Below are 21905 nucleotides of genomic sequence, written 5' to 3'. Positions count from 1 at the left end.
ACAATACAGCTCTTTTCAAAAGGCTGAGCTGAAAAACAAAGGGGCGGGGGAGAGTATCAGAGGCTACAGCTAAAAAGGGTGGGGGGAGCCTAGTAAGGAAAATTAACTAAAATAAATTAAAAAATTAGTGATGTTTCATGGGTGTGCTCTGCAGCGTGTCCACTTGTCCCACAGACCATGGAGCATCTCCAGCTCACATCGGGCTGAGCTGCTGCATCCCCATGTAGAGGCACAGCTGCCCTTGTCCTTTGCCAAGCAGCAGAAAAGCAGTAGCGACCAGAAAGCAAGCTGAGCACCAGAAGGGAGACCAGCAGCATGGGCAGGCACCTTGGCCCTGTGTCCAATGGCACATCGCTCATGTTTGCTTTCTAAGCATCCAGCCATGGTTAAGTCAAGCCTCTCTCCAAAAGAAGAAAGCTGGATATTGATCAGCAGAGCCCAGCATGCTGAGGAACTGCACTAAAATACTGCACCCGAAGTAGTCTGTGCACTCTTTCCTCTCCTTTGACTCAAATATTAATTCTTCTAATCCAAAAGTGTGCTTTCAAGCTTCCCACAAGCCCAAGGGTGGTATCTCGTTTTGCGACACATGAGCCCAATTCCCTTGCCATGGGTTTTTGGCACTCCCAACACAACGTCACCTGAAGTGGCAGACTCCAAAACGCTCAGCGACAAATTCCAGGCTTCCCTCAGCACATTGCCAGATGCCTGATGTCTCCAAATGGCTTTACAGGGAAGAGGCAACCATGCACAAATACGCGTTATATCGGTAACTGCGTTTGGCCAGACCACTCCTCTTTGGAGGTCAGACTGAATGAGCCAAGACTTCTCTGACAGCCACAAACACAGGAATCTAATGCACCGAATATGCACAGCATTTAAAAACAGAAGAAGATCAGCAAAACCATAACAGCTTCTCTAGAAAAAACAAACCTCACTGTCACAATGAGATGCAATCTCATCCTGCATCTACTGCAGGAGAAACCCAATTCATTCCACCATGGCAGATACAACACCCACTAGCAAAGGGGAAGGAGGAGTCAGGAACCACTGTTTGAGCACTGGGAGCTTCCAGCAACTTCACAGGTGATGGCAACCAATGACCAGGGGAGATCTGGACTCCGGCTGCACGTTCTGGGCAGTAAATCACAGCAAGGCTTCACTGTGGCCTTGCAACACCTTTGCCTGGAAGAGCATCCTGCATCCTTCTTGGTCACACCTCTTGCTAGTTTCAATCCACACGGAGAAACAAAAGCAGTTAGACTGCAGTTCTATTAGCAGAGGCCCTCTCTGCCATTGTTTTGTGCTTCTACAATAACCAGAAAACACACAGCAAACCCTGGAAATTCAGCAAGGGAGGAAAAAAAAAAACACAACATTTTTGGACCGCAGCAGCGTGTGTCAAACCAGCCAAGTTCAGAAACAGAGAAATTTAGAAGTGGAAATACAGACCAAATCTTTGGTAAAATTAACACTGAAAGCTGCTGGAAAGAAACAGTCAGACTTTATTTTGAGTTCACGTTCTAATTATTTTCACATAGGATCTGTATGTTGGGGTTGAAAAAAAAACTTCTTCAAAAGTAATTGTTCCACTTAGAAATGTCAGCTTTGCCCAGCAGGTTTCATACTGCCTGCTTACATGGGTTTTTCCCCTGCTCTACTTTAAAAACCATTTAAAATGAAATAAATACCACAAAATTAGGAGAACCTGGCTTCTACACTGAGCTGATCTGAGAGGGAGAAAGGAGTTGGAGAGCCAACGGGCGGCTCTGGCACTGAGCTGCACGGCTGCACTGTGCGCAGGGGCTGAAGTTACCCAAAATAAAGGCGAACAGAAGCACCTCTTGCTCTCACAGACAAATCGTCACCGAGCAAAGAATGGACCCCCGTCACTTCATAAATGAAACGGCTTTCTCTGCTCCCAACAACCTCAGGACCACCCCTGCCCATGCCCCACAGCCAGACCCACGTGTAACGTCGCCGACATTTCATTTCTTCAGGCTGATGTCACAGACCTCCCCCGTCCCATTTCGTTCAGGCACAAACGAGTTGTTAGTTGGTATGAGCGTATTTTAACTCTAACCCAAGCTGGAAACTGATACGGTAATTGCAGAGCAAGATTTGCAGCTCTGATTTTACATTTCTTAATAAGAAACAAAGGAGGAGGGAAGAAGGCATTAGACGAAAGACACAAACAGCAGAATCGAACATCATCAGTGAAAATGCAGAAACACAACACTTTGTGCACTTGCCAGACAGACACATACCTATAGATACAAGCTTGTGTGGAATATGACCACAAGTTCGGATCTACGGGTTTGTGGCAACAGGCATGGGTCTCTTCTGCAATTTGTTAGGTTTGGCTTTTGGCTTTGGTTTGTTGGTTTTGTTTTTGTTTTAAAAGAGGAAAAAAGCGTTTCTGCAAACGAAATGTCAGAGCTGTTAGCAGGCAGCAGCCTCCGTGCCCCTCAGCACCTTAACACCGCTTCTCTGAGGGTAAAGAGCCGCCTCTTGGCTTTGCTATACCATCAGCGCTGTTGCTACAGTTTCCTTCAAAACCTCAGTAAAACAAAACCAACTTTAAAACAAATAAAAGAAAGCAGGAGATCAGCGGATTATTTTTTTTTCTCTCCTAACTACTTCCCTGGGCAGAATCTCTGCTGGTTACACAGCACTGAAGAAGTAATGGCCAACACCAGCGGCGTATCGCTAACGGTGCAGCGGGTTAAGAGCAGACAGCAGTGCAATAAACACATACCCCCATCCCGCAAGAAGTGGTCTCATTTCCACGCTGGCAGCCCGGTGGAAGCAGACAGCAACTGCCTCAGAGTTGTTTTAACTTTCAGAGGAGTCATTTCTGGGCCGGGGTGCTATTGTCATTCTATTTTTAAAGAGAAAGAATCCTTTCGCTTCACGAACCGATCCAGAGAATTCCCCCAGCTCCAACTCTGCTATCTGACAGCATTTCTTCCTACAATGACAGAGACAGATATTAAACTGCTTTAGAATTTTTTCTAATAAGACCTCAAAGAGAATCATGGAGCAAAGTTGCCAGCAAGAAACCTCCCCTCCTTCCCCCAGAGTTTGCAAGTTTTCTTGCTGGCGTAACTAACATTTCCCATTAATGAAGTTTTATTGGGTGGGCAACTGGTGGGGAATTAGGCCACAGAGCAGGCTGCTGGGAGCTCCACGTGCAGCCTGTGCACAAAATCAGTCAGAGCAATTGTTGCTCAAAGTGGATCCGCACTTTTACTTGCTGCGTCTCCTCTCTCTTCAGAGTATTCCCTATAAAACGAAGCAGTCAGCACGTGGAAAATCATTTTGCTATTTTGACGCTTTCAAAAGTTCCCCCACTTCTTGTGTAGGCTCTTAAAATAAAACACTTCAACCTGCACACCCTGCTAAGCATGCAATTAATAAATACAATTTCCCTTTATTGGAATAGTGCTTTAACTGAGTTATATGCAACTCTTGCTCCATCCAGCAACAGAGATGTTAAACTTTCACCATCTGTCCAGAGGTTATCTACTAAATTGATTGCCTACATTTATATCCCTACGCTTCAGACTCCCATACCTACCTTCAAAAGCATTCAGCTTTTCCAGAGCTCCCAGCGCCCAAAATTCAGACCAAGAACAGGAGGAGCAAGGGTTCAGCATCTGTGCAAAACCAGGAGAGCTTTTAGGTAGGAGCCCATGTGCAATGAGAACCCCCCGCTTTCCAAAAGCCTTCACCCTGCAGTGCGTGCACTCGAGGCAGTGGGGCAGAGAGCACATGGTCCTGCAGACAGAACAGAGTCACGTCATGCACAAACGCACTCATTGTGCACTCCTTTGGAACAGAGCTGCAAACGGCATATAACAAATGCTGCCCTACCAAAAATAACCCAAACCCTCCAACCACGGAGCTCATTTATTTCAGGGGACCTAAGGTTGTGATTCAAATTGTCTCTTGACCCTTCTGATCGAGCCAAATAAGCACAGTCACACTGCTGCTGCCTCTATCAGCATTTCATACAATGGCAAGGATTTTTTCCATCAGACCTTTGTAAGTCACTCCCATGCTATAATGCAACATTGCATAACAGTGTATTTTTTTTTTAAGAGCACATTCATTTTGACCCTAATTTTCTCTCCACTGATGTGTATGTGTGAAGGTATGATGATCTGCATGTCTCTGCTGGCAGAGAAATCCCTTATTTTTTTGTGTGAGAAAGGACCAATCTCACTGAAGTACACATCTAATGTGAAGGTTACACATCTACTAGCTTTCCCTAGCTCTAAATCTTTGTTTTTCTCCCTAATACTTCACAGACTCATTTTCTAACCACTGGGATATAACTGAAGTCCCTGAAGGCAACCACGTCGTGGCATGTGGGTGGCCTGCACATACCTCCTGTAGCAGGACATGTGCCCTCAGCTTGCACTGGTTTGAATGAAGGCACCCAATGCACTTCAGCAACTTGTCCTCATTACTGAATGATTACAGAGACAGAACAAGGCGGACCGTCCGAGAGCTCCCTGCGTGCTCGTCAGGGCAGCTAGAAGGTGCTGACCAAATACCAGAATATGCTCTTTCTTCAGCTGCCTAAAAGAGAGCTGCTCAGTGCTGCAGTTCTGGCCCTCCATCTCCCAGTGCCTCCCTACCTGACTGCTTCGCAGAACAAAAGGGAAGAACGAGCGTTAGGCTCCATCACCATAGCTTCAGCTGTTAAAAAAGGAAAGAGGGAAAGAGAAGGCAGAAGGAGCTATCTTTAGCAGAGCACCTATGTGTGCCAAAGAAAACACTCCGTCAGGCCCCCACCATGAATCTCATCCACCACTTCTGCACTCCCGTGGGCCCCGCGGAAAGGCAGCGTGGTGGCACACAGACTGCATTCAGTGGCACCTACGTGCTGCAAATGACAAGTGTCCAGCAGCCAACCTCTTCCTTTTCATGCCCTTGGCAAAAGAAACTCATGGACGATTTCTGAGACGGTGAACTGATAGGGGCAGCAGCAAGTGAACAGGGAGATACAAGGACTATTATTGCTTTTAAACACGTTGCTGCTTTAAAACAGAATTAATTTCACGTAGATCAACCATATTCAGGGAGATTGAAGGAGTGCCATAGATTACACAAGATGTGGGTTTCAAAACGTTTCCCCCCACTGATCAATCATACAGCTATTGTACCTTTTGAAAACCTGATGAACATACACACAGTGGCAGAAAATCTATGGTAGGCAAACAAATCAATCGTCTTCGCACTGTATTTGACTGGAATGCTAAGATCACAAATAAAAAGCCTCCACCTGCACCTCACGGATTGTACTCCTTACATAAAGGATTGTGATATCCTTATCCTAAGGATGCTTTGTTTCCCTATTAATTTTATAGCATGTCGATGAGCACAGGATCAGCACAGCTTTGGATCTGGAGCCTGGCACCCAAAAAAAGCACAACACCTTTGTTTAGCATTAAGCCAGCCCTGAGACTGGCATGTTCTGGATTTACAGCCGAAGGAATATAGGAAGAAACATGGAGAAATAAAGTCTCTGAAGACATAACATTGGTTTTGGTCTGTGGGTGGTATTCTTGCAAACCACAAAGCATAAATGCCCTGTCCAGGAAAATCGATCATTATGGAATGCATTGTGTGCCTGAGCAAAGCTCTCTTTGCAGCCATTTCGTACTTCTGCCACAAAAATAAGTCAAATAAGAAAAACAACCACTAAATAATTCCCATTCTTTTTCCTTACCTCCCTCCCCAATCTATTTAGGCTTGTAAATACATACAAATATATATACATATATATTTATGTATACACGCGCGCGCACTCTCTACCTTCAGCACAAAGACCCATATCAATAGATTTCTGCACTGAAATAATGAGAAGACATTGTAAGGAAAAGGAAGGCAGTGAGTGGAGAGGCGAGGAGAAACCAGATTACCTCGTAGCAGCACTTGATGAGATTCCTTACCGAATGTGCGCTGCCATATTGCTAGGCCCAACTGGACGAGGAGTGCTTTCTGGAAGACAAAATAGTTACGGATATTTTCATGGCCAAATCTCAAGGAAGGGATCCCACCTTCACACACGCAGAGCCTGCAGCCTTAGAAGCAAAAGGAACAGACAAATCCTACAGGAGGAATTCCTCCCCCCACCCGACTTTCCCCCTTTTTAATTTCTTTTTTTTTTTGGGAAGCTGATTTTCCACGTTCCACCTCGGATCGATCCATTCCTGCCCACCCCAACGCAGCGATTCCAACCCACGGAAACAAAACGTTTCTTGCAACACAAACATCTCAGAACTTTGCCAATTCTATCGGCACCAAAGCGATCGAGGCAAATAAAGCGCCGTGGAAGTTGTAACAGCAAACGCATCCCCTGCTAGTTAGTAACACGCATCCACTTCTCCCACTGATTAGTTATCATACAGAGATCCTTATCCAATTAAAGTTTGATAAAACAGAATCAAATAGGAGGATCGTTACCTGCTTTTGAGAAGGTTCACCAAGCAAGCATTTTAAGCTTTTTGACTCTTTTAACACTGATACAAGGAATAATTATTTCTCGCTGCCGATGCGATTGTTAAAAGAAGCGAAACCCCGGATTGTGGTGGCTTCGTGGATGCTATTCTTTTTGCACCACAGCAGGATTCTTGGCTGCCAGTCCAAGCTGCTTTCACTTGCCAAGTTTTAAGATGCCGGTTTTGCCTTTCATTTTATTGTTCCTTTCGCAACGTTAAAGACCGACTTAAAAAACCATGCACAGCTGCTATCGGGGAGGGGGGGGAATTATTTGAATTTTGCACAAGAATGGAGATGAGGAAGGAGCGCGCTGTGATGTAACCACAACGACACCCACAGAAATAGTCCGATATTGGGGGGGACGGGCTCGGCGCTCCGAACCCTGCCGTCTCCCTGCAACGCGGTTGGGATCTGGCATCAGGGCAGGGAGCCATAAAAGCGCCCACATCTACAGCCAGCCATGGGTGCAGGGTGCTACCTCGCCCCCCTCCCCCAACCCTTCCCACTCTTAAAATCCACTTACAACCATTCCTCCCCACCGAGGATCTCTCGCGGGGGGAGCTGAGGTTGGGGAGCGGCCGAACAAAGGGATCCCCCCCCATGCACCCAACGCCGCTGGGAAGAGGCTCAGCACTGCAGTGCCAAAGCTGCCACCCCACCCCGGTCAGGGGCTGCAAACCATTGCACCAAAAGCATTCATTTATCAGGAGAGAATGATTTTTTTAATTATTATTATTATTATTAAGGAGATTGTGTCAAAGATGGGATGTGATTTAAAGAAAAAATTACTGTAGGTGAATTTAGTTATTTCATTATACTTAATGGAAAAAAAAAAAAAACAACTGATTGGGGTTGGTACCAAAGCCCAACGCATTTCAATGACCAAAAAGCCACCCAAAGTCGCTCGCGATCCTCCCCAGACTTTGCCCAGCCGTGAAACACACTGCAAGGGCTCCCACCCAGGATACGGATACACCGTAAGGCACAGAGCAACGCAGCCCTTCTGCCTGTCGGTGCGCACACACTGCCTGCAGCCGGCTGTGCACCTTGGATCCGGGCACAGAAATCCCTCCTGTGCACACGGCTGAGCGCACAGAGGTGTGTGCAGCCCGCCGGGCAGCGCATGGAAGCTGTTTCCAAGCGGCGATCACCCAGGGTGCAAACAGCTCCGACACCAGCTGTGCTGAGCAGAGGTTTACGGCTGGCTTTGCAGCAGAGCGAGGCACAGAAGACGAACGCAGCCCCGGTATTTCATATTTTAAGAGGGAAAATAGAGAGGGGGAAAAAAAAGAAGAAAAAAAAGAAAGACAGGCTACAGACAACCGAAAGCTCCCGTGAAAACCAACGGGCTGAAACAAAAGCGGCGTGAATTATTAATAAGAGGGGAAAGAAAAACAGAAGCTTTGTTCTAAAGTGGAGCCATAAGATGTGAAATTTCAAAATCAGATGGCTCGGTCTGTGATTTCTTTCATTTAAATGAATTGATCTGTTGCTAAACTGCTGCTCCCGTGCCAAGAAACTTTAACTCTTTCGGCCCAGAGCTCCCCACGCTGCGCTGTTCGCTCTGCTGATGATTAAATCGGAAAGCAGAAATCAAAAACCAAAAGGGGGAAAATAAAAAAGCAGAGCATAGCAAAGGAGGGGGATCAGACCTGCAAGCACAGACAGAACACAAAGGAGCCACGGGATGGAGCGTCTCGGTGCTTCGTTAGAACTTCTACTGTATAAACAGCGGGATTCTTGTTCTTACAGTGCTGCTAAGACTTGGAAAGGAGACAGAAAGGCCTTCAACCTTCACGATCCCACATACGGCACTGCGGGGCGAGCTCAGCAAAACACAGTGCCTGCCCTGAGTCGTGGTAAACATTCACTTACCGAGAGTGCCTCACACATTTCCAAAATACCCCCTTTCCTACATGTGTTCCCTATGGGAGAAAGAACAAAAAAGCAGACTGAGGAGCTCCCAGAGCAGCCCGAATGATTGCAGCTTTGGTGATATTAGGGGAGAGTTCCCAGTGCTCCCCCATTTCGCTCTGGGTTTGCTGTGCCCGCTTAAAAATAAATATTCAAAAAGTAAAAAAAAAACAAATAATAATAATAATAATAATAATACAAATAATTGAAAACAGACACGTAATGAAGGGTAATTCCAGGGGAAAAAATACTTGTGTGCAGAACAAGAAAAAAAAAAGGTATTTCTGTAAGGCATCTCCCACTTTCCAGTTCTGCTGCAGTTCCCCTGAACTGCTGCTGCTCGCTGCAATCTGCTGCCTGCTTAACCACGGAATGACAGGCAACATCTGTTTGTATAGAAGCCAAAATCAAAATCAAGCCTGCACTATTTTTTTGGCTCCGTTTCTTTCTTTTTTTTTTTTCTTCCCCTCTTCCCTCCCCCCCCCCCCCCCCCCCCCCCCAAAGCCCTACAAAAAATAAAAATAAAAGTAAAAGAAAAAGTAGAAGTGCACAGCAAGGCTCTGAAAGCAACTCAAGTGAGGCAGCAACTATTTTCCCCTGGGTTATTTCAAGGTACAGCACTTGGAGGAGAACTCTTCCCTCTCTCCACCCTCCCTGCTCTCCCCACCCCACGTCCTTTCCCTTGCCCCGTGCTATTCATACAGTATCACACACACACACAAACCCAACGTACCTTCATCGCTATAAGGCCACTCCCTCCTGTGGGGAGGGGGGTTCTTCTGTAGGCAACTACAAAAATGGGACGGGGAGGGGAATGAAGGGACAGCCGTGCCACAATCCTCTCACCTTCTCTCATTTGTTTCCCTCCTTCCTCCATTTTACAGGCTAGGAAACGCACGGTGCATATTTTCAGAAGGAAAGAATTTGTTTCGAAATAAATAAACGCGCCTTCCCCCCCCCAATAAAATAAAATAAAATAGAATAAAATAAAATAAAATGAAAATAAAGATCAGCTTGGCTCCAAACCGAACTGAAAGGACGAACCATGTCAGCACGCTGCCAACTCTGTGGCAAATGGGGAGAAAGCGCAATAATTCCACATGCTGAGATGTGAGCAACTGGAAAGGAACCAACTCTGGAGAAGTCACAATGCAAAGTATTACGGTGCTCCCACCCCCCCCCCCCAACCCCCTCCATAGCCCCACTGCCACCCCTCCGCGGGTCCCCCCTCCCCCCAACGCTCCACGGGAAATTAAATAAATAAGTTAATTAATTAATTAATTAATAAGCCGCTCGTTTGACAAAAAGGGAAGGGAGAAGGAAAAACAAAAATAAGACAACACGAAACAAGAGCAACAAGCAGAGCTATTTAAAAAAAACTTAGGGGGTGTTTTATCCGCTGGTGATGTGAGAGTGCGTGCACGCACACGTATCCCATACAAAACACATATACGTTTATACATAAAAATCAGACAAGTTGCTAAGGAGACTTGTGTAAACTCGGAATACAGGCACAGTTCTGGCCTTTCCCCCTGTATTCCATCTCGTATTCCGATCACGCACCACTGCGGCACGATTGCACCAATGCACTGCATTAATCTTGGCCTTAAACGGGCTGACTGGCAAAGCAAACTGTGTGTATATATCATCTTTCAAACTTAACAAGTTAAAGGGAGAGAGGGTGGTGGTGGGTGGGGAGGGCTGGGGGGGGGGGCGGGAACCTTCGTTCTGAATATAAAATATAGGAGCTGAGCTTAGTAAGGGAATTTTAAAGAGGAAGTGCTATGCAGGCGCATGCAGACAGCCACGCTCCCTCCCTGCCCTCCCCTCCCAGCCCCATCCATGGCACATGTCTGACGCCCACCAGCCATGCTGGACCCCCCCCCCCTCCCACCTCATTCTCCCACCACAGTGGGGTTAGTGATACATATTAAACAACTTTTATTTACTACTTCTTTTTTCTCCCCCCCCCCCCGGCTCTGCTGTGTGTGCCCCTAAACCATTTTTTCACCTTCTACTTTTAGGAAGAGGGGTATTAAATCAAGCCTGAAGCGTTCGTGGAAGGTGACTACTGCTGCACAGCACAATTCATCCCTCAGTGACTGACAGTGCATCATTGAGCCAGGACAAAATTACATTTGTGTTGGTTTTCTTCCCTCTTCTTTGTTATTTGGGCGCAGGAAATCCATCGCTCTCCTTAAGCCCTCCTTCCACTTCTTCATCTCCAACCCTCTCCCACTGACAGCCAGCCAGCACCCGCCTTTCTCTGCTTTGTGCACCACATTTCATGAGATGAGAACTTCCCAGGGGGAATCCAAACCTACAGTCTGCAAATTCAGCACTGCCATGCACCAGAAAAGCCAATGCTGCGGGTGGTGCCCTGGAGCAAACCCCAGCACACTGCCCGGCTTTCAGGTCCAGCTGAAGGCTTTGCGTGCTCCGGAATGGGAACCCACACTGCCCTAACGAGCATCGCTTCCCTTTTATACCTGCAAAAACATGAGAGGTGAGTCCAATAGCCCAGCTCCAGGAGAAGGACTGCCACGCAGCATATGGGGTGAGATGCTCGCTCCCTGCCCCACTGCTTGCTGTTCACACGAGGGACCTGAGCCCTGTGCCGCGGCGGGGCTGAGGGTGCTGAGCAGCCACACGTCCCGCTGGCTTTGTCTCGGCTGCGATATATGATGCAGATGGATGGCTGTGACTAATGCTCTTGACAAGGCATAAAGGAGGGACAATATGGAAATGTGAAAGAAAAAGTATAGTTGGACTCCGAGCACCGTGCGGAGAAAAGAGAGGCCGGCCATCGAGAACAACTCTACTGGCATCTTCCACTTAATCTAATGACAGTCTCACTCATAAGAGCATTATCACGGCGCCCGGTGGGGCCAGCTCGAGCAGCATGCTTTCCTTTCAGCTCCAAATGACAGTGTGAGGGCATTACCAATAAAGGAGAAAATTATAAAGTTCTAATCGCTAAATGCCAGCTCCAAAGCAAGCCAATCTGCGGCACTGCACAGGAGACAAAGAGCAAAAGGCGTGTTTTAAAAATGCCTTTGGTGGGATCGTGGTCAGGAGGTGATGGAACCACCAAAAACCTCAGTCCCTGGGATTCAGAGGCTGCACGCATAGATCTGCAGGAAAGCGAAACACTGGGCTCACCTGACTGCTCCTTTTGGTTTGAGAAGAACCACCTGAAACAAAAACACCACATGAATGAGTAAAGCTATCCACTTAAAAGAAAGATCTGCCTTTTTTTTATTGTCCTAACAAGTAAGGGAAAAGTAGGAATAGTCATTAAAATACCCTCTCTGATCTAACCACGTTTTTTCCACTTAGACAAAACCACACAACTGATTCTCAGCCCCTGTGTACAGATGCTCCAAGGCCTGGATGCGGAGCTGGAGCTGCCTGCAGGACACCAAGGTCAGATCCACATGTCTACAGATGGCTGAAATGGACTTTAAGAAGCTGTCACATCTTCACTACACATCCAGCCCTGCTGAGGCTGAGCTGGGCCCTCATCTCAGAGGGAGGTAACTGAGATAAGAGAGCCCTGCTTGAAGGGGAAGGCTCAGCACTAAGCAGAGCTACACCCACATCAGCTCTGTCCAAATCTGTGCAGGCCACATAGAGGACAACCACGCATGCATGGCCCAGACACAACTTCAGCATTTTTCCAAGGAAAACAGAACCCAGAGGTCCCAGACTGCTGTACAGCCATTAAATAAATCTTCAGTCCCGTAGAACAGGGTATCAGCCAGGTGCTATTACAGACAGAACACTGCAAAGAAATAAGGCAAGGTGGAAGACAGAAAAATATGCTGAAACCACTGCGGGTGCAGCAGCAGGTATTTCACATCCTTTCCCAGCTCTGGGCTCTATGGTTTTTAGAGGAATTTCTAGCACTGAGGTTGACTAAGTAAGGCCACATTTTTGTTTTGGTTGCAATTTGAAAGCCACTATTTTTATCCACAAGTCCCCCAAAGCATCTGTTTCTCTCCAGCTATTTAAGACTTCCTTTTGTAAGTCCTAGTTAGAGGTATATCATTATTTTTAAACGTTCCTCTTTGCAGCAGCACTTCCATTTTACCATCATTACATGTGTCATTAGCCGTGTGTTTGAACTGTGCCATTTGAAGATGAGGGGATAAAATCCTTACAGGGGGTCTGAGAGGTTACCTCTCCTTGAGCAAATATTTTGGGATAATACCTACTATTTGGTCCAAACTGGTGCATCTCCACGGTGCAGTCTTTTAAGATCACTCTTTAAAGCCACCCAGAGATAGAAACTGTTTGGAAGCATCCAGAGAACAGGCAAAATCCCCAGTAGAGAAGGAAAACACCCCACTTGCTCCTAGCCTGCAGTCAAGTCACAGCCATCTGGAAAAATCTGTGCTGATATGGTTCATCTCTCACTGAAAACACTGCGTTCACAGTAAGTTCTGTTCCTCCCAAAGAGTAAAAGATATATATCAAATTGTTCCATGGATGGACGGTCGGACAGAGGATAATTTGTCTTAGAGTTACATGAGTCACAAGTACAGCAGATCCAACACAGAAATAATTTTGGACCACTTTTTATTGGACCCCATCGCCAACGTCCCCAAGTGACAGACAAGTAAGAAAGACCTCCTCCAATCTCATGCTGTGGCAGGCAAAACACAGCCTCACATCACTCGACAGGCAAAGTACATCACTGCCTTCCCAGAGACCGCAAGCCCCTGGCAGTGGGATTCTACCACAGCACAGGGGAAGCTACAAGAGACCCAGAGTCCCAACTTCTGGGTCTAATCTGAGAGACAGAAGCACGCAGGACTGATGTCTAAAACGTTATACAGCTCATAGGGGAACAACAAAACAGTGTCGGATGCAAGGGACCCTTTCTACTATCCAACCTCTACTACGCAAACCCAGTTCACAGCTGCTTATTCAAAAAGCAGCTGCTGTGATGGTCCAACTCCAGTGTCCCAGGCTGTATGATGTACCCAAGGACATGCAATGCTGTTTTCATTATCCAGGTGCCAACAGAAAGCTTCTCAAAAGAGCGTGGATGAGCATCAACCCATGGCCAACCCTTTGGAAAGCCATCAGCACTCAACAGACCCCAGCTGCCAGCAGGAGGCACGCAGAGTGCCGAGATCACAGCGGGCACGTGCAGCTCATCCAGGCTGCCCAGCCCTACCTGGAGCTGCCACTGCCTGCCACGTGCCCCCAGGGAGAACATTTGCACACACCTACACATTCCTTACGCATTATCCCATGGGAGGTTCGCTCCTTTGGCCACAGATTCGCTGAGCTCCAAGCAAAGCAGTCCTCCAGGAGAGAGTGCAAAGAAATAGCTTGACTGGCATCTCACTGGATTTGGAAGTCAGATATAAACCACGTGAGACAGATGTTTCATTAAATGCTGGTGTTTATAAGACCTCAAAATTTCAAACAAGAAGTTTTACACCCCAAAACTGGATAACTGACTGTATACATTGTTCTAGACACACAAAGCTGTGGAAGACTCCAGCCTTCCTTCCCCCCTGGCACAAAGCTGGGAGGTGTCCATATCGGGTACCAGGGAGTCAAACCTTCATCCCACTCAGGGCTGTTCTTCACTAAGTCGTTCTCCAAAGAATTAGATCTCAGTAATCTGATCTCCTGCATTTAACACGTACTAAAACACAGCCATGTAGGCGTGCAGAATTGTCTCTTCTTGGCCATACTTTCAGAGTTATTCATGGGCATTCATTTCCTGCACCTCCAACTGAACCCGGAGGATCCAAGTGAACCTTACCTTCATTTCCCAGTATTGTTAACCTCAGCCATCCTAAACCAGGCTGCTCTTACTGTCATCATGCTGACTAACTAGCATTAATCATTGTGCTCTTCAAGCTTGTCTAAGCTTCTGTGCCTTTATTTTCAAATTTTAAACTGCTTCTCCCTTACAGCTGCATAGGTTAGAACACTATTTTAACTTGAAAGTTAAGATGTTTAGAAAATAACCTGAGTCACACATCAGGAGCTTTCAGTACTGCAAATTCACTATTAAACCCGTGAGAGCAGAGCGCAGTGTTTTACAAGCAGGGAATGGAGGCACAGCAAGAAGGAATGGTTTTCAGAAGTTGTCACAGAGGAAGTGCACAACAGTGTCTGGAATTTATCTCACGTCCATTGGTTCCAATCCAAAATGCTTAAACCACAAGATCATCCTTTGGGCCCAGGACACCAAAAAAAAATCTTTAACTCTCACACTGAGCCTAATTCTGCCTCGGCTGTGCCAGGACAGTTGGTTGGGAGCTGAAAATGGTCCAAGAGATTTTTCCAGATGTGGTATCTCAGTGCTCATAGGGTCCCCCCGGCACTTCCATCCCTCTGCCACCGCAGAGGGGCAACAACGAAGCCATCAGAACTCCTACTCATATTCCTTATGAAAATTCAAAATAACTTGAAAAAGGATTATTTAACTACAAAACTGCAAGTCCTTGGAGAGGGTTGTAGGGAGAAAGAATGGAGGACTTCTGCTATCCAAAACATTGCTTTTTAGTAGGAAGTGCTGCAACCCTATTTCACTCCAACACAGAAGCAGGCAGAAAATGAAGTGAAACGTGTTGATCATCATAGCAAGAGTGATGGCTGGGGAGGGAGGGAAGGAAGGAGGGGTAAAAAAACATGTGTCTGCATGCTTGATAGCAAAGCAAGGAGGGTTGGAGCAAAGCAGATGTGTATCTGCAAGTTGCCAGTCCTATTTAGGAAAGAAGGAAAGAACCCCCACGGCCACTTGTCCACATCCTCTGTGGCCTGAGCCTAGAGAATGGACAGGCGAAGCCAAGGAGGTCACAGCCCAGCTCACATCATATTGCCACTTAGCTGGGGCAAATAAAAACTTTCTTTGCATCTTTCACTTTCAAACAACTCAAAGAGAAACTGTTCTGGCGCTTCGGCTTTTTGGCCACACATCCCCTTAGAACGAAGCACAGCAAACATTTTATCTCATCTCCATTTTGTAAATCTAGGTCACTGCCATCCATGGCTGTGCTGCTAATGATACCTCCACAACTGGCCACACCACCCAGCTCTGGCTTGAAATCAGCACCAACTCTAGCAATACTGAAAGGCGGGCAGCCTCTAATTAGTAAATGAAGGGGGCATAGCTGTCCGTGCTTCTTATAGCCTGAGCCCTGCTGGGGCACTGAAGGAGGGGATCACCCATCACCAGCGATGGGTCACTAAAGGAGAAAAGCCTCTAGTTCACAAGTAAAAACAAAGAAAATTCACCTTGTCGGCTGCTGGACACAACCAAGAGGAGAACATACCGTTTGTGAGCACCAGGTATTGCAGGGGGGGCACAGAACTAGCCTTGGGTTAGAGGGAGCAGGGATGGAGCAGACAGAGAAAGCAATGCACGTGTTGCTGTCAAACATTCTGGAGATGAAGTGATGCCTCTCTGAGTCACTCACATATCAAAGACCAGAGCAATTGTGTAATAGAAATATGTAGTCCCAAACTAGTCCTCGCAGTACAAATAATGCCATCTCTTCCTTTTCCTTGCTTTTGTGTAATTGCTCCTTAAAGAGCCCTGAAGGTGTACATGTAAAGATGGTCTGTTTGTCACAGCAATGTTTATCGTTGCAGACCAGAGAGAGAAGTGCTTCAGACCTGCTTTAGATTAGGAAGAGACAGGAGAAATAAAAAGAGCATCTGACACCAAAATAAAACTATTTTGGTCACTGCCATCTCCCTTATTCTAAATGAAGCAATTGTGGGCTACGTTTGCTTTGCATTCATAATTAGCAGACAGAACAGATGGCAAAGGCGTCACTTAAAGCCACACGTCCGACAAAATAACCCAGGCTGCCAGTGCCATTTTTCTCTAGGAACAAGGAATACTTTCCCCTCTTCTTCCCATTGAAACGTATCCCAAAGAAACGAGGCCAGAAAACGTTTGCATCAAGTAGGGGATTCACCGCAGAAAGGAACCCATTGTGTTTTGGAGTGTGTTGATTACTGGCTGAGCGTGGAAGAAAAGGGCAATAGCAAATGGATTGCTAAGAGTACAAAAAATAGGAATGGAAACTAGCAATACATTGCCAGCAATGTAACGAGGGGCTCAAACAAACATATACTCACTCCTCCCTTTCGTCTTGTGGTTCAGGCATAGACTGGAACTCGGGGACATCTGTGCCTCATTTAAAAGACAGCTGAATGGGAGAATCTCTATCAGTGAAGGCATCTGTTGTCCCACGCCCATACCTGATCCCTTCTGTACAAAACGCTCTTATCCTCTCAGTACCTACCTCAGCTTAAGGGTACTGGAAAACTCACTGACAAACAGGAGAAGCAAGGCTTAGTGCATTACCCATTGCGTACGCACAGCTCCTAACCTCAGCCAGGAGAGCCTCTTTCACTAGAAAGCTGGAGCAAGGCCAAGCAATGTGAAATGCATGTGTGGCACTCCCATCCTATTTCCTCTGCCACAAGCACAGACAAGGACTGAGATATTCCAAAGCCACATACTACTGGCTGAAAGCATTTAAACGTTGGTTTTTGGTCCACTGGATAGTGCAGTGCTGTGCTCGACTTGTGACACCCAGAACATCGGTGTGTGAACATCTCAGAGGAACAGCATCTCTGGGGAATCTCTCCTGACAGCTCATCCTGTGTGACAAAGACCCTTTGTTAAGCTCTTAACCTCCTACAAAGCTCCAGCAATTTAATCACGGTGAGTATCCTTGGTTGTTGGAAAGGAAAAGAGAGACTGATATACAGTTTCATTCCTTTTAGAGTCTCCTGAGGTCTTCCAGCAGTGCTGCTGATGGGCTACAAGAGGATTGTGACATGCCATTCCCTAAGCACTATGGATAAGCTGTTCCCAGTATGCATAAGTGAGCAGTACCAGAACACAGACTGATGGGCAATATAAAAGTGATCCCAAGCTTTGAGCTCTCATATTGCATTTGTGCTAGTAACTGTGAGTCTATCGCAGCCACAGCCCTCCTTGCACAGACACTGCAAATGTGCTAATAATTGTGTGTCTCAACAGCCACTGCAGAACTCTCTTCTCTCTGATGCTGTAGATGTGCTAATAATAATAATGAGCCTCAGTAGTACTACAGCCTGCTCAGCTGATGCCCTGCAAAAAACAATGCCTAGAGAAAAAGTCTTCAGGAAAGCACAAATCTCTAGACTTGGGGAAAAAGTACTGAGAATGAGGGTAGACCTAGGGAAAAAGTAGGCATTTTCAGGAAAGACCACAGACCTAGAAAAAGAGGAGGTATCTCTGCAAAAGAGCTCAGTCCCTAAGAAAGTGTGGAGACCAAGGACAGAGCTCAGCAGGGTCCAAATCACGGAAGCAGAAAGACTGGACAACACCACTAGGATCCCCAAGTCCAACCCCAACCCATCCCCACCATGCCCACAGAGCGAGTCTCTCAGTGCCACACCTTCACGTTCCTTGAACACCTCCATGGACGGTGACCCCATCACTTCCCTGGGCAGCCAATGCATTACCACTGCATTTCTGAGAATAAATTGTTCCTCATATCCAACCTGAAGGTTACTGACACCACTCCTCTCTGTGGCCAACCACCCTTCCAAAAAAGGCAACCCCCCCATGGGACACCCAGCCCAGCCAAGCCCACCTATCTGCCAGACGGCTCCACTTAGGACCGTGCAGCCTCTTCTTCCTTCACCTTCTGATTCTGCCACTTATCTCCCTTCCTTCCCTTCACCCTAAAAATAACCCATTATTCACACAATCCACCAACAGAATGATCCCACTGAAGTCAAGGGTGGGCAAAGAGACATCTGAAAAATCAGTACACTTCTAATTTAGGCGAAACAAATTCAGCGGATTAACAGGTGTCAAAATATTCATCCACATGCCTTAATAAAAGCAAAAAGTATTTGGACCCAGAATTCAACAGCAGCAGAACAAAGCTTGTATACTTATTATATAAGCAAGCGCACAGGTTATCCATCAGCTCACAAGTTATGTTATCATCCTATCTACATCTGTATGTGTTACCCACTATGCTACATGGTAGGCCATAAAGCGTGTAACCACCTCATTCCTACTGTCCAATCATAACTTCAAGAGAGTGAAATCATTAATCTCACCACCAATATATCTTTTACCAAAGCTCAATGCCATTTGCCTTATTTTCCTTCATCTATTCAATCAACCCTATAGATACCCAAGGCCCTGTATTAACGCTACGTATTTATGGCACTTGGAATAATTTCTGCAGCACCACTAAAGTTTCCTCTGTGGCCCAGGTCAGGTAGGTTGGTTGTTTCCCAGGTGTGATTTTCGCACAACTTCCTTCTCAGTGAGGCTGAGATACCTTCTGAAGGCCTCAGCATTTCTCATAGCCTCTTCGAACTCAAGCTATTTCATTGGTTTTTGCATTTCTGAGCACGCCAGAAAGCCTCAGAACTGTGTATTACCAATCATTTGATAACAAGACCATGATATTGCTTGGGGCTTGCAAAATACAGATAAAGAAGTGCCCTGACCCCAGCATTAAGACATACTTTCTGGTACCAACTCTAAGGTTCCTTTGGCTTTCTGTTCTCTCATTGCAATGAATTATTGCCCAAGTTTCTCAGGAGGGCAAAACTCAAATCCATTTAGATGTACCCATGCAGTAATATATAAAATAATAATTAATAGGTTACTATAGATAAAGGCTTTCCATCTTAGGGCAGAGGCAAGTATTAGTTAATTAATCATCAAGTTGGCATTAACTTATCTTTTGGCACCTACAATAAAACGCAAATCTAAAATGAGCAGTAGGGGGAAACAAAGAAATAGGAAGCCAACAATAGTTTTGGAAATGGATGACAAAATCCAAACGTTCTGCCTCACTGCTGCTAAATTAAGCACAGTGTTATCAGTGCAAAGATTAAAAAATAGAGATTTTTTCCTCTGAACCTTAAGTCACACGTCTTAGTTGCACAGGATATGACAGCAACAGTAAAGACAAGCGAATTTACTCACCCTGAGAATGAATGGAAATAAAAAAGGATCTGCTCAGGTCTTGATTTCCCCCAGTGCAGTCCTACAGAACAGAAGACAAAAGGAGAACATCAGTTTGCTGCATTTAGCAATCAAAGAAGTGATCCCCGCACACCTTCCCTTCCAGACAGCCACTCTTGCTTTGCTCTGCCTTCACTCTTCTTCCCCTGGAGGGCACAGCACAGGGGATTATGGCCAACCTGCCCTTTTTATCTCCTGCTAAGTGGAAAGGGCTCTAGCAAGATCCCGGCTTTAGCTGAATATTGTTCTGGGAATTATTTTGGTGCAAAAAGGATGAGAAAATATTTTTTCTCACCTACCATCAGAGGCTCTCAGCTGTTGAGCAGAGATGAAAGAACTTCACATGGAATCGACTTTTCTCCAATTGATTTTGTTTAGCTTCCTTTGCAGTAAAACTCACTTTTTCAGAGAGGCCCATTCCAGAAACACAGGCACAGTGTTCAGTGTATGCATCCTTTTGAGTATTATGGGATGCACAGTTCTCCCACGATTGCTCTACCACTGACTCGTTCTCGGTAACATCACTTACTCAACCTATGTGTCTCACCATGTGTTTCTCAGATAAACCTGATGATATCATCCCCTCGCAAGAAAAATGGTGAGAACAATTAGTGCTTTGTAAAATACTGCTAAAAAGATAACTATTCCATCTGGCCGTCTTATCCCAAATCCAGATGAGAACCAGCAAGGGAAATGATGATACACATTTCATTCAGATCTACAAATAATAAACATTCCATTCAGATTCGAGTCAAAGGTTTTGCAACCACCTGTTGGTGTTTATTTGATCAAAGTAACTGTACTCCTTCCTGCCCAGGCACCAGCAAATCTTTGCCTGCTAACAGAACCAGCAGGATGGATGTGCTCTTTGCTCCTCCCGAAAGCCATTTTATTAGCAAATGAACTGTGAATACGGGACGGGTAGAAAGACAGCCTTAAAGTATCCTTGTTCCTGCCTTTCATTTCAGAGATCTTAAACTACAATGAATCCCCCCAGGAGTCCCACCAGCATCCACAATTCTCTAGAGCCCACAAGTCCAGTGCTGCCAGAGAGCACAAAGGCGTCTGATGCAGAGCAGCTCCCCTACCTGAGCAAACAGTGGTATTCTGCAAAGCAGCTTCAATAAGCAGAAGATAATATATTCTTCTTAGAATAAATAATTCTGATCAGCAGGGCTACTTAGGCATAGCACAGAACCCACTGCTTCTCAGAGCCCCTGCAACCCATCCACATGAAAATCTGGAACTTTGGTAGATCCACATACCATTCTTAATAAGCTTTTTTCTTCCGCTTCCCTTTTGATCATAGACTCATAGAATGGCCTAGGTTGAAAAGGACCACAATGACTATCTAGTTTCAACCCCCCAGGGTCGCCAACCACCAGACCAGGCAGCCCAGAGCCACATCCAGCCTGGCCTTGAATGCCTCCAGGGATGGTGCATCCACAGCCTCCTTTTGATACCAGCACGATCTCAAATCCAGCAATTAAGCATGTTGTGATCTAACGCGTGATTCCCTCCCAAAACTCGGCCTTAGCTGCAAATCAGCTCAGAGGCTGTGCTGCTTTACCCCAAATTCTCCAGCCACAGCAACTCACAAACCCAAGGTAAGGAGAAGCATGCAGAAAGAAAGAGAGGATGCAGCTTTAGGTGTTTGGTTGTTGGGTTGTTGGTCTTTTTTTTTTTTTCACTGAATCTCGCATTCATTAATTTCATTTCAAGAATGAAGTCAGATTTTTTTTTTATGTGGCTGGTTATTTGACGAGTGAAGCATTAGATTTGTGAGTTGTTCTGCAAGCCAAAACATGCTCCCTCTCATTCATAACACTGAGCTGCTCTGCGTTAAACAGCCGATTATCATGAATGAAGTGGGTGTAACTTCCTTGAAATCCTCCAAAGACCTGTCAAAGCAGAGCTACTGCAGCTCAGTTTTCCCCTTGAAGCGCACAGATCATTGGTTTAATTGTTCCACGCTGATCTTGAAACACGCTTTCTTGGTTCAAAGCATTAGGCAGTATCACTTTTTGAAGAGGAAAGGGGAAGGGTGGAGAACGGTGCCTCGGGATAAGAGAGAAAAGTGGGTCTATGTCTCAACCATCAAATTTAGGTTTTCATTTGGAATCTAAATTGAGCTTCATCCATTTAAAAGTGTGTCAGACAAAACCTTACAAATCAAAGCGCTGGCCTGCTTTGCATGGATAATCAAGAGCCTGTGGCTCTTTTTGTAAGAGGAAATGTTTAACCCTGCAGAGAAGAGGACTGATCTGGTGGTTGAAGTGCTGGCCAGCCACTTAGAAAACATGAATTTGAATCAAGGTCTGCCATTCTCCACCCCACATCCAACCTTTTGGTGCTGGCCCAATGAGATCTTGTTCCAAAGGAGCATGCCGACATTTACAAACTTGACAGGCCCATGTGCCTACAGACAGAAAGATCACACGTATACAAA

At 46.0% G+C, this 21905-nt stretch overlaps 1 long non-coding RNA gene and 1 other non-coding gene across 2 annotated transcripts in view; both read right to left on the bottom strand.

The window, feature by feature from the left end:
• Positions 1–21905, bottom strand: part of LOC107055055 — a 302539-nt gene that overhangs the window by 193497 nt on the left and 87137 nt on the right. Inside the window, exons 8-12 of the long non-coding RNA XR_001470007.4 lie at positions 19418–19478; positions 11590–11621; positions 5964–6012; positions 3581–3659; positions 2759–2971 (exon numbers count right to left, since the gene is read on the bottom strand). This is a non-coding gene — a long non-coding RNA (uncharacterized LOC107055055). The remainder of the gene's footprint in view (positions 1–2758; positions 2972–3580; positions 3660–5963; positions 6013–11589; positions 11622–19417; positions 19479–21905) is intronic.
• MIR100 (microRNA 100) lies at positions 2252–2331 on the bottom strand. The gene has a single exon (NR_031482.1). It is a non-coding gene; the product is annotated as a microRNA 100 (primary transcript).

Source organism: Gallus gallus, chromosome 24 (assembly GCF_016699485.2).
Source record: "Gallus gallus isolate bGalGal1 chromosome 24, bGalGal1.mat.broiler.GRCg7b, whole genome shotgun sequence".
Classification (NCBI taxonomy): Eukaryota; Metazoa; Chordata; class Aves; order Galliformes; family Phasianidae; genus Gallus; species Gallus gallus.
This window is presented reverse-complemented; position numbering and strand designations above follow the sequence as displayed.